Source organism: Hylobates moloch, unplaced genomic scaffold (genome assembly GCF_009828535.3).
Source record: "Hylobates moloch isolate HMO894 unplaced genomic scaffold, HMol_V3 SCAFFOLD_9, whole genome shotgun sequence".
Lineage (NCBI taxonomy): Eukaryota > Metazoa > Chordata > Mammalia > Primates > Hylobatidae > Hylobates > Hylobates moloch.
Window position 1 is genome coordinate 78,133,837 of NW_026652284.1, and position 12,697 is coordinate 78,146,533.

The 12,697-nt window shown below is 44.5% G+C and overlaps 1 pseudogene; it reads right to left on the reverse strand.

Moving 5' to 3' along the window:
- Positions 1 to 23: 23 nt before the first annotated feature.
- LOC116813453 (transmembrane protein 69-like) lies at positions 24 to 812 on the reverse strand (annotated as a pseudogene).
- Between the last annotated feature and the right edge of the window lie 11,885 nt (positions 813 to 12,697).

Below are 12,697 nucleotides of genomic sequence, written 5' to 3' on the forward strand. Positions count from 1 at the left end.
TCTACAGTGTATTTTTATATTTTTTATACTTGACCAGGTCTCTTATGTCCTTTTTCTGGAAAACTACTTTTAACTACCAAAGTGGTTATAAATGAAAAAGTGGCCAATAAAGTGACTACTATCCTCAGGGCTTTAAACCAGTTGGGATAACGTGGTAAGAGAAAAAGTTCAAGGTGTAAAGCTACCCCCATACCCATTATTACTGTGACTATCTATGGCTTCACTAAATCTTACAGAAATAAGGAAGGCAGACCATGAAAAGAGGAGCTGTACTGCTAGCTAAATTAAGGTAGTCTGGTTTGGCTGGACTACCTTCTGGTAGAGCAAAACCCCATCTGATCCCACCCAAGAAAGATAGGAAACTGGCTCCATAAGCCATCTGAGTAAAAGCTAATATGGGAATATAAGTTTTTGTCAGCAGCATGACCAGTGGTGGCGCAATGAAAGGGATTAGTCCTGCCAGAGTTACATATAATGCTGACTTCGGGCTGTCAGTTAGGTAAGTGATGGTGCTTGGTGGCCTGGCTGGAAGTGCTTGCTTCTGCTGCTTTTTAAAGCTGCAGGGGGATGTATGATAGCACTGTGTCTTGCTCATATACACTGGAAATGAGGAAAGCCAAGGCCTTAGAAATGGGGAAAAGTTGTGCTGGAGAGACATCTTGAGAGAAAGTGTATCTGTTCTGCTGGTTCTTAGTCCCACTGGGAAAGAGTACTTCAGCATCTTTGAAGATGCTTGAGAAAACTTCTGGATGAAGCGAAGCATACTGGCCCCTATTGAAAGTCTTTTTCAGGAAGATGCCAGGCAGTTCTGATTAACATATTGTTACAGCTAAGCGGGGGCACTGAATCAGGGTCACGTTTCCTTGGTGCCTCCCATCCCAACCTGCACCTGTGGCGACTTAGACTTGCCAGCAATTGCACGGAGAGTAGGAGTAGGCTTTATGGCTTGTTTTACACACAGTGTTTTTAATATCCCAGTCCTGATAAAATCAGCATCTTAGGCCAAGAGGAATGGGGGACAAACAGACTCGAGCTTCCAACATTCCTAACCATGCATTCAGCTGTTTTGCATATGGTTGCTTTATGTCCATCGTGTACTTTTAATAAGCAGTTAAGATTTTTGCTACATTCCAAGGGAGATTAAAATAGGAAGGAAGGGGGATTTTTATCCCAAAGAATCAGCTATTTCTTTTGGTGTATCTCATTGGCATTCTTTATAAACTCTACCTAAGTAATTCTGTTTCTTGAAGCTTTATGTGTAGAAGATTGACATAAAGTTAAACACATGGGTTGCTAGAAATGGAGAGGGCACCAGAGGCAGTTGCTCATGCCTATAATCCCAGCACCTTGGAAGAAGGGGAGACAGGAGGATCGCTGGAGCTCAGAAGTTAGAGAGCAGCCTGGGCAACATAGTGAGACTTCATCTCTGTGCAAAATTTAAAAATTAGCTGGGCACGATGGCATGTTCCTGTAGTCCCAGCTATTCAGGAGGCTGAGATGGGAGCATAACTTGAGCCCAGGAGGTTGAGGCTGCAGTGAACTGTGGCCATGATCATGCTGCTTGCACTTCAGCCTGAAGGACAGACTGAGACATTGTCTTGAAACAAAAAGAATAGAAAAGCCCTATCAGATAGTTTCATGATCCCTGGGGAAGGGACATAGGAAATCACAGTTAATTGCATGTTGTTCCCCATGATTTTATAGCTCTTTGCCTAATCATTTTTGCAGTATGAAAAGTGATACATGGTCAGGCCAGGCACAGTGGCTCATGCCTATAATTCCAACACTTTGGGAGGCCAGAGTGGGTGGATCATCTGAGGTCAGGTGTTCGAGACCAGCCTAGCTGGCCAGCATGGGAAAACCCCGTTTCTACTAAAGACACAAAAATTATCTGGGCATGGTGGTGCACACCTGTAATCTCAGCTACTTGGGAGGCTGAGGCAGGAGAATAATTTGAGCCCAGGAGGTGGAGATTGCAGTGAGCTGAGATTGCACCACTGCACTCCAGCCTGGGCAACAGAGCCAGACTCCATCTCAGGGGAAAAAAAAAAAAAATGATGCATGGTCAAATGGAAGGAAGTGCTGATTTTGAGTCACATAGGGTTCTTGGAGAGAAAACAAGACTGCTGATCTTGTTCATGCAGCACTCAGATAGCACCATAGACTGAGATATCCCTTCATTCTTAGAGATCCCATATAGTGCTGGTAATGCTGGCTTTTCCTGACTTGTTGCATAACTCAGGCTAAGGTCAAGAGCTGCCTCCATATTTACCTCTGCAGAGTAAGAAATTGTTCCCTTCTTGTCTCCACTATGGGAAGGTTGTGATGTTGGATTAAAATTACCCAGCAGAGCACATCACGTGCCTTAGCAGTTCACTGTATCTTTTTGTCTCATTGCTAATCCAGATAAATGCCTCACTTTTCAATGTATTTCAAATCCATTTTGATATCTAGCCTCTTTCTCCTATTTTGTTGTCCACAGAGAAACAAGCAGTTATTCCTGCAATTTTTCAAGTCTGTTTGCTGGGGTAGAAGGAAGAGGAAAACATACACACCCTTTGACTTAAATTGTAGTCTGTCCACCCTAGAAACAGCTTCCGTTGAACAAGCTAGTCAGATTTCCAGGATACCAAGTTATGTAAAAGAGGCTTAAGGCCAATAGTCCCTCTCCTTCCTGCACCCTCTTCCTACATGAATACTACATGCGGCAGCTCCTCCAGAGTCTGATATCCTTGTTCCTGCCCCCTTCCTTTCATCCTCAAGAATGCAAGAAATGGCCAGGTGCGGTGGCTCACACCTGTAATCTCAGCACTTTAGGAGGTCGAGGTGGGCGAATCATTTGAGGTCAGGAATTTGAGACCAGCCTGGCCAACATGGTGAAACCTGTCTCTACTAAAAATAGAAAAATTAGCTGGGCGTGGTAGCATGCACCTGCAATCCCAGCTACTCGGGAGGCTGAGGCATGAGAATCACTTGAGCCAAGGAGGCCGAGGTTGCAGTGAGCCAAGATTGCACCACTTCACTCCAGCCTGGGCTCGAAAAAATAGAAAGGAAAGGAGGGAGGGAGGGAAATAAACTTCCCCTACTCTGAGCCTTTTTGTCCCCTCCCCGTTTTTTATGAGAGAGAGAGAGGAGGAGGGGGATGGGGAGGGGGAGAGGGAGGAGGAAAGAAGAAAAGAGGAGAGAGAGAAAAGAAAGGGAGGAAGGGAGAGAGGGAGGGAGGAAGAAAGAAATTTCTCCTACTCCAAGCCTTTCCAAGCCTTTCCACCCCCTCCCTATTTTTTACTCTAGCCCTAAACATATTTGTGTAGTTTGACTGCTTAACCAAACCACATCTCATTCCATTTGTCTTTCCTCTACCCTCAGCTCATTAACCAACAATACTGATTACTAATGATCTCAATAGACCATCTGTATAAACTGTAACCATTAAAGTTTTCTCCATAGACGGATGTATTGTATTTGAAAGTATTCATCATTTGAGGAAAATCTTGCTGTGCGAAGTGAGCATTTTTTTGTGACAGAGGAAAACTAATGAGACTATAAAAACATGTACTTTCCCTCTTTGTTTTTTAGAGATGTGTTTAGGTTTTGCAGCCAGTCTGGAAACTGACTTAAGTATCATTAAACTGCATTGGTGCTGGTCATGTGGGCAGTCTGGGGTTCTGGAGGGGATAGGGCAGGTATCTTTGCCAAGGTGTTGAAAGAGCAACTCATGCAAAAGAACTGCCAGCAGAAAGTGCAGGCTAAGGCTTTTCAAGGCTCCCCCTTCAGACCTAACAAACACCAAAAATAGTGCCCATGGCCCATATAAAAGGGGCTTTTGGCAGCTCAGATACATGTTTTAAAAGCGAAGGAAAAAGGCATTACAAGGATGTCTCCACACCCATGGAATCACGTAAAGTGTTTCTGCACACTGGCCAAGTCTTCTGCTAAATGGCTCATAGTGTATGGAAACCAGCCAGATCTGCAACCTTCTGCCCAGAAGCCCATGGAGGTCTTCTGCTAACTAGAGTACCAAGACAGCAGGCGAGAAGCTGTCGGTTGGCCAACCCAGAAAAAGTTAGTCTTAGCACCATATACCCATCTATGTGACCCTTACCAGCAAGAGCAGCTGCTGCTGTAGAATGAAGAATTTGGCTTAAAACAGTACAACAGACTCAAGTTTTGTTTTATTCCACCTAAAACTTAGATATGCTTTAAAAAAAAAAAAAGCAACAACAAAAAAGTTTATTTAAACAACAAGATGCTTGGCTTGAAGGGAAAACGAAAACTAGGATTCTTTTTTTAGAGTGATTTATCCCTACTTAAAGACAGATTGCCCTACATATAACAGCTACATACAAGAAAGTTATAAAATTGTCATTGGTTTTACAATTAAAATTCTCCAGCTGAACAAGGTATGCAAGGATTTTTATGTTTTTGTTGTTGAAACAAGAGCAAAATAACTTGCAGGAATATAAAGAGTTGAATGAGCATGCCACAATGGAGAAAGGGTATTTTCACAGAAACAATATTTTTCCCCATCCCATTTCCACTTGATGTCAATCAAAAGATACCAGCTGTTTAGTTTTTAAAAAACACAACAGGTGGGGCGCAGTGTCTTATGCCCGTAATCCCCGCACTTTGGGAGGGGGGTGGATCACTTGAGCTCAGGAGTTCGAGACTAGCTTAGGCAACGTGACGAAACCTTGTCTCTACAGAAAGTACAAAAAAATTTAGCCGGTTATGGTGGGCAGCCTCTAGTCCCAGCTACTCAGGAGCCTGAGCTGGGAGAATTGCTTGAGCCTTGGAGGTGGAGGTTGCAGTGAGCTAAGATTGTGCCATTGCACTCCAGCCTGGGTGACAGAGTGAGACTCTGTCTCAAAAAGAAAAAAATGAACATGCTTGAGCACATGTAGCAATTACTTCATGTACAGTAAAGGAATGGGGAAGGGGGAAATGAAGGAATAGAGAAACCTATACCGTAGTAGTCAGGATGTGGTGGAACCACATTGCAGTTTCCTAATTGGGAATATAATCTTGGTCTCTAAGAACAGAGTTCTGGAGTAAAGAAGCAGGTTCCCTTTCCAGTAGACACCTCCTGTCTGCTGCTGCAACACATCAATTGTATCTTCATTCTCCTTTTCCAACTGTGCAAGTGTGTCTGTTTCATTGGTGCCTATCAAATTGGAGTCTGATCTGCCTCCTTGACAAACCCTGTCCTTCACAATAGGCTTCCATTAGTTTACTAAGGTGTATGCTTCTTTCCTTTTTGTTTTCTGTTTTTTGGAGTGTTTTTTTTTTTTTTTTTTGGAGACAGATTCTCTATCACCCAGGATGGAGTGCAGTGGCACGATCTCAGCTCATTGCAACCTCCACCTCCCAGGTTTAGGCGATTCTCGTGCCTCAGCCTTCCGAGTAGCTGGGATTACAGGCGCGTGCCACCACGCCTGGCTAATTTTTGTATTTTTAGTAGAGACGGGTTTTCGCCATGTTGGCCAGGCTTGTCTCGAACTCCTGGCCTCAAGTGAACTGCCCACTTTGGCCTTCCAAAGTGCTGGGATTACAGGCATGAGCAACCGCACCTGGCCTAGTTTACTAAGTGGTGTATGCCTCTTAAACTGCACCACAGGCCAAGTGCAGTGGTTTTTTTTTTTTTTTTTTTTGAGACAGAGTCTTGCCCTGTCACCCAGACTGGAGTGCAATAGCACGATCTCGGATCACTGCAACCTCCACCTCCCAGGTTCAAGCGATTCTCCTGCCTCGGCTTCCTGAGTAGCTGGGATTACAGGCACCTGCTATCACACCTGGCTAATTTTTGTATTTTTAGTAGAGACGGGGTTTCACCATGCTGGCCAGGCTGGTCTCGAACTGCCGACGTCAGGTGACCCGTCCGCCTCGGCCTCCCAAAGTGCTGGGATTACAGGCGTGAGCCACCACACCCAGCCCTGTCTTGACTCTTTCCTTGGGCTTTTTGTTGGCCATGGCCAGCATCTCCTCAGCTGCTGTTTCACAAAAGAGGTATCAGGTCTGCACCAAACCAGGAGCGGCAGAAGTAGATACAGTTTGTTTTGTTTTGTTTTTTTGAGCCAGAGTCTTGCTGTGTCTCCAGGCTGGTGTGCAGTGGCATGATCTCAGCTCACTGCAACCTCCGCCTCCCAGGTTCAAGCAATTCTCCTGCCTCAGCCTCCTGAGTAGCTGGGAGTACAGGCATGCGCCACCATGCCCAGCTAATTTTTGTATTTTTAGTAAAGACGAAGTTTCACTATGTTGGCCAGGATAGTCTTGATCTCTTGACCTCATGATCCACCAGCCTTGGCCTCCCAAAGTGCTGGGATTACAGTGAGCCCGGCCTTTTTTTTTTTTTTTTTAAGTCATTAAGTTGTGTAAGCACAACTTTTAATAAGATGGAAACCTTTTAACCCAGGAAATAAAAATTATATATCCCTTGATGTATGTCAACATGTAGCAGGTACATTTCTTCAATAGAGCAAAGATAGTTTTCTAAGGAACTGTGATTAAGGGTAGGATGCACATAGTTCACCAGCAGTGAGGGTTGGAGCTGCATTTCTCTAAGGAAAGGCTAGGATTGAGTGTGGCATCATCTTGGCTGCTACTTACTAGTCACAGGTCTGGGCTGCGGTGTCTCAGCCCCTGCTATCCAAGTGACACGTTCCAATTTCTGGGCTCCTAGATGAGGATGTCCAAGCTAGGCCTACTCAGGGGCAGATGACTCTTCACCTGTGCCTAAGGAAAGCCCTGGCTCTGGGAAGACAAGGAGCAATGGGTCTGCTGTCTGTGACCAGCAACAGCATAAAGGACCGTGTTGTCTCATGTGGCAGGGACACCCCTTGCACCCAGTGTGGTGGCCTTTGTGTGATATCCATTTTATTCACTTTAACTAAAGGAATGTATTTCTTTTCTTTTCTCTCTTTTTTTTTTTTTTTAATTCAGAAACAGGATCTCGCTAAATTGCCCAGGCTGATCTTGAACTCCTTGGCTCAAGTGATCCTCTGCCTCAGCCTGTTGGGATTATAGGCATGAGCCACCATACCTGGCCAAGGAATGTATTTCAAATTATTCTTTTTCTGTATTTTACTTTGCAGGGTGTTCCTTGACTTGTTTTTAACTGTAGGTCTTTATTAAATTTACCTTTCCTACATTTAGTTGCCTTCAGTAAATAATAATAGCAGCTCTAAATCCCAGTCTTCTCTATCTTGACAACCTGTTGACATTTCATATTCATGGTGTCCAAAATGGAAAATTGTCCTCCCTTTCCCCCAGATCTCCTTCTGTTGATTTAATGTGTCTCCGTTGGTGCCCTCCCCATCATTCCCGTCTTCCTGACTGAAGATCACAGGTCCTCTTCGCCTCACCCCTCTTTCTTTCCCTGTGGCTTCTACCCTTTTATGAGGTAGCATAACATTTACCATTTACCAAGCCCTTCCTGTATGCAGACATGCTTAGATATATTATTAACTCTATCCCCATTTTACAGGTGAGGAAACTGAGGGTTTTAGAGGTAAATAACTGGGCCAAAGTCATATAGTAAGTGGCAGAGGACTTGAATGCAGATTGAATACATCAAAGTAGGTAATGCATTTCTTTGAGACATCTAGAATTTCAGAATTCTGTACATATAACTTCTTGCTTCTTAACAATCATCAATTTCTACTAATATGAATTAATACATCCCAAGAAGGAAAGCAGGTTGTGCAAAGCTGTGTAAACTGTAAACTTGGAGTGGATCTTCAACTTGAAGTTCGTGTTACATAAGTAAAGCTGTCAGTTTCCCATTTAATTAGACTGGAAAATGCTCTGCAAATATCAACTTTTCATTGTTATAAAGAATGTATTCAGGCAGGAAGAGGGATCAACAGAGGTGGGCCTTTTAGAGTGGTTTTTTTTTTTTTTTTTTTTTTTTTTTTGAGACGGAGTCTCGCTCTGTCACCCAGGCTGGAGTGCAGTGGCGCAATCTCGGCTCACTGCAAGCTCCGCCTCCCGGGTTCACGCCATTCTCCTGCCTCAGCCTCTCCAAGTAGCTGGGACTACAGGCGCCCGCCAACACGCCCGGCTAATTTTTTTTGTAGTTTTAGTAGAGACGGGGTTTCACCGTGGTCTCGATCTCCTGACCTCGTGATCCGCCCGCCTCGGCCTCCCAAAGTGCTGGGATTACAAGCGTGAGCCACCGCGCCCGGCCGAGTGGTTGTTTTTAAGGGAGCAATTTCCTTTTGAGGAATTGTCCCTGCCCCTGCCCCAGAAAGCCAGTATCACTGTCTATTTTCACACCTATCCAATAGAGACAGAAAAGAGTAGTCACTTCCCATGGGAGTGTAAGCTTTTTTTTTTGCCCTGTTGAAGTTAATGCATTGTATCATCTGCGTCCCTGAGAGTTAAACCTCCTTAAACATCTTAATAGAAAATCCAGGTATGAGCTGGGCATCAAGACACATTGCAAACTCGCAGGTTTTAATAAAATTACGTAAGTAATGGATTTCAAGAAAGAACTGAAAATAAAGCCAATAACTCATCCTTTTGGTCTCCATCTGAAAATGACTTCCTTCTAGAAGCCTATGGCCTACTAATCTGAGTGGCATTTTTTTTTTTTTTTTTTTTTGAGATGGAGTCTCTCGCTCTGTCACCCAGGTTGGAGTGCAGTGGCATGATCTCGGCTCACTGCAACCTCTGCCTCCCTGGTTCAAGTGATCCTCCCACCTCAGCCTCCTGAGTAGCTGGGACCACAGGTGTGCACCACCACGCCCAGCTAATTTTTGTATTTTTAGTAGAGATGGGGTGTTGCCATGTTGGCCAGGCTGGTCTTGAACTCCTGGCCTCAAGTGATCCAATCCCCTTGGCCTCCCAAAGTGCTGGGATTACAGGCATGAGCCACCGCACCTGGCCCTAGGTGGCATTCATTTTATGTTCTTCCATGGCATCCTCAGCATCCCCAGTCAAGGTATATCTTCCGCTCTATGGTTACTGCTTTTCTTGTCAATAGTCCCCCAGTAGATTATAAACTCATAGAGGGTCTATGTGTTACTTATCGCTCTGTTCGTGTATGGCACATGTCTGGCAGATAGAAGGAACTCAAAATATATTTACTAGAATAAAATAAAATAAGTACATAAGGAAAATTAAAGCCAGCTGTAATCCCATCCCAGTGACTGCAACAAATTTTTAAAAGCAACTTAGTGGAGCTCAAGTTCCACAGAGACAATTTAGAAGAGGCCACTAGAAAAAAATTCCATTCCACCAGGCGTGGTGGCTCACACCTATGATACCAGCACTTTGGGAGGCCGAGGTGGGCAGATCATTTGAGGCCAGGAGTTCGAGACCAGCCTGGCCAACATGGCGAAACCCTGTCTCTACTAAAAATACAAAAATTAGCCAGGTGTGGTGGCACATGCCTGTGGTCCCAGCTACTCGGGTGGCTGAGGTGGGAGAATCACCTGAGCCTGAAAGGTTGACGCTGCAGTGAGTCACGATTACACCACTGCACTCTAGCCTGGACAACAGAGTGAGACCCTGTCTCAAAAAAAAAAAAAAAAAAAAAGAAAGAAAAGGAAAAGAAAGAAAAAAGAAAAGCAAAAAAGGAAAAGAAAACAAAAAAGAAAGAAAAAGAAAAAAATTCATTCATTCCTATAGATGATGCAAGGAGACCATGGGAAGGTCACTGCTCCAGCAACCCCGCCAAAGCCACAGCTGGAGTAGTGTGCACTGGGCTGGGGGGCTTTTAGGGGAGTGTCGACTTTTAGAAGAAAGTTGTAAAGGTGATAACAGCAACACAGTAATAAAAGGATTGCTTTCCGAAGAAAGATTAAAGGCCCGCTAAGATGAGAGGCTACCTGTCTGCCTAAATTTGAAATCAAAAGGAAACCAGCATTCTTAGTTCTTACTATTCTTGTGATCAAGTCCCATTCAGGTGAGCTTAATTCAGCTGGAATCTGAATACAAAATTAAATTGCTAGAAGTGTCTCCTCTTAGGAACTTTCTCTTTTCCCTTTCCTAGTAAATCACTGTTAAAGTTAAAGCAATAAATGACCAAATCTAAGACCTTGGTGGAACCCTGAGATCTTGGATAAATGGGGGGAAATTCTCAACAGCTACTATGCAACTTAAAGATAGTGACCTGTTCACCTACTTCCTGGTCACTTCAGATTTAAATGAAATCCCTGTAAGACCATGCATGATAAACCTTGTTTGTCTTTCATCCTTTATAAGAAGATCGCAAAATTCCAATAGTAAAAGCAATGTAAATTCCCCTGTGGCAGGTACCGTAGACTCAAACACCGCAGGCAATTTCTGCAGTGGAAATGAATTTTTTTTTTCTTCAGATACTGTCTCACACTGTCACCCAGGGGAGAGTGGCATGATCACGGCTCACGGCAGCCTCAAACTCCTTGGCTCAAGTGATCCTCCCACGTCAGCCTCTCTGAGTAACTGGGATTACAGACATGCGCCACCATGCCTGGCTAATTTTTTTTTAATGTTTTGTAGAGACAGGGGTCTTGTTATATTGCCCAGGCTGGTCTCTAACTCCTGGCCTTAAGCAATCCTTCCACCTCAACCTTCCAAAGCACTCAGATTACAGGTATGAGTCACTGCAACTGGCCTTCAAACTTTGTTCTTTTTCTTTCAAGATTATTTTGGCTACTCTGAATCCCTTAAATTGCCATATGAACTTTAGCATCAACCTGTCAGTTTCTGCAAGGAAGCCTCTGTGATTTCAATAGGAATTATGTTGAATCTGTAGGTCAATTTGGGGATATTGCCATTTTATTACGTCTTCCAATCCATGAATATGGAATGTCTTTCCATTTTAGATCTTCTGTAATTTCAATAATGTTTGCAGCTTTTAGAGTATAGAGTTTGCACTTCATTTGCTGAATTTCTTTTCTTTTTTTTTTTTTTTTTTCTCTTTTTTGAGACGGAGTCTCACTCGGTTGCCCAGGTTGGAGTGCAATGACACGATCTTGACTCATTGCAACCTCTGCCTTCCAGGCTCAAGTGATTCTCCTGCCTCAGCCTCCTGAGTAGCTGGGACTGCTGGCTTGTGCCACCAAGCCAGGCTAATTTTGTATTGTTAATAGAGACAGGGTTTTACCATGTTGGCCAGGCTGGTCTCGAACTCCTGACCTCAAGTGATTCACCCACCTCGGCATCTAAAGTATTGGGATTACAGGTGTGAGCCACCATACTCGGCCTATTTTTGTTATTCTTGAATCCCCATTTATTGAGCTCTGTCAGTGTGCTGGGGGATTTTATAGAATAGATGCACATAGACATTGCCCAAGTGTCTGGCAAACTGATTTAACACCAGGCATCCCATACAGACATAGACTCGTTAATATCCTTGAGAGAAGGTAGTTAGTTGAGTGTCACAATGATGAGGCTATCCGCTTCTAATAGCCGACCACTTTGTGCCAATTTCTAGGTTTAGGAATGAAAGCAGCAGCAATCTGTGTTGCTGAGCGATGCTTCCATAAATAGCAGGTCCATCCTCCATTTCCAAAGTGAAACATAGTCTGCAGGTAGACAGGCAGTGTTTCAGCTTTGTCAGTATCCAAGAAAACAAATCATATTTGTACTCACTTGCCTACGCATTAAGGCTCCCCACTTTATAGAGATGGGGTCTTGCTGTGTTGCCCAAGCCAGGCTCACACTCCTGGGCTCAAGGGATCCTCTGTCTCAGCTTCTCAAGTAGCTGGGACTACAGCCAACTGCGACTGCCTATTATCTCTCTTTTTTTTTTTTTTTTTTTGAGACAGAGTCTTGCTCTTTCACCCAGGCTGGAGCTCAGTGGCGCGATCTCGGCTCACTGCAACCTCCGCCTCCCGGGTTCATGCCATTCTCCTGCCTCAGCCTCCTGAGTAGCTGGGACTACAGGCGCCCGCCACCACGCCCGGCTAATTTTTTGTATTTTTAGTAGAGACGGGGTTTCACCGTGTTAGCCAGGATGGTCTTGATCTCCTGACCTTGTGATCCACCCGCCTTGGCCTCCCAAAGTGCTGGGATTACAGGTGTGAGCCACCACGCCCGGCCTATCTCTCTCTTTTTTAAAATCTGAGACAGGGTCTTGCTCTGTTGCTTAGGCTGGAGTCTGGAGTGCAGTGGTGCAATCACAGCTCATGGCAGCCTCGACCTCCCCAGCTCAAGTGATCCTCCCATCTCAGCCTCCCAAATTGCTGGGACTACAGGCACATGCCACCACATCCAGCTAATTTTTAAATTTTTTGCAGAGATGGGGTCTCACTGTGTTGCTCAGGCTGGTCTCGAACTCCTGAGCTCAAGTGATCCTCTTGCCTAGGTCTCCTAAAGGGCTGACATGTTAGGCATGAGCCACTGTGCCAAGCCTTATCTCATCTTTGATAGGAAGCTGCATCAATCTGATTCCACAAAACTGTAAGGCTCTAAAATCCTGGTTAGAGCCAGTGTAACCCAGTCCCTTCTACAGCATGGCATAGGGCAAGATCTATAAATAAGCAAAAGGCCCAGTCCCTGTCGTCAGGAGCTCATGGTCCAAGTCAAAATCACATAAAAACATTTGAGTCCCCTTTGAAATGAGTATTGTTTTCTTGAACAAATTTTCAACTTGCTGTAGTTTTTTCCTGATCGCTTTCATCCTGTCTTTCCAAGATGGGATATGTTTATTTAGAAATTACTTCACCTGGGACAGCTGCTTCTCTCTTTTGCTCAGGCCCGTAGCGCTGGCAGG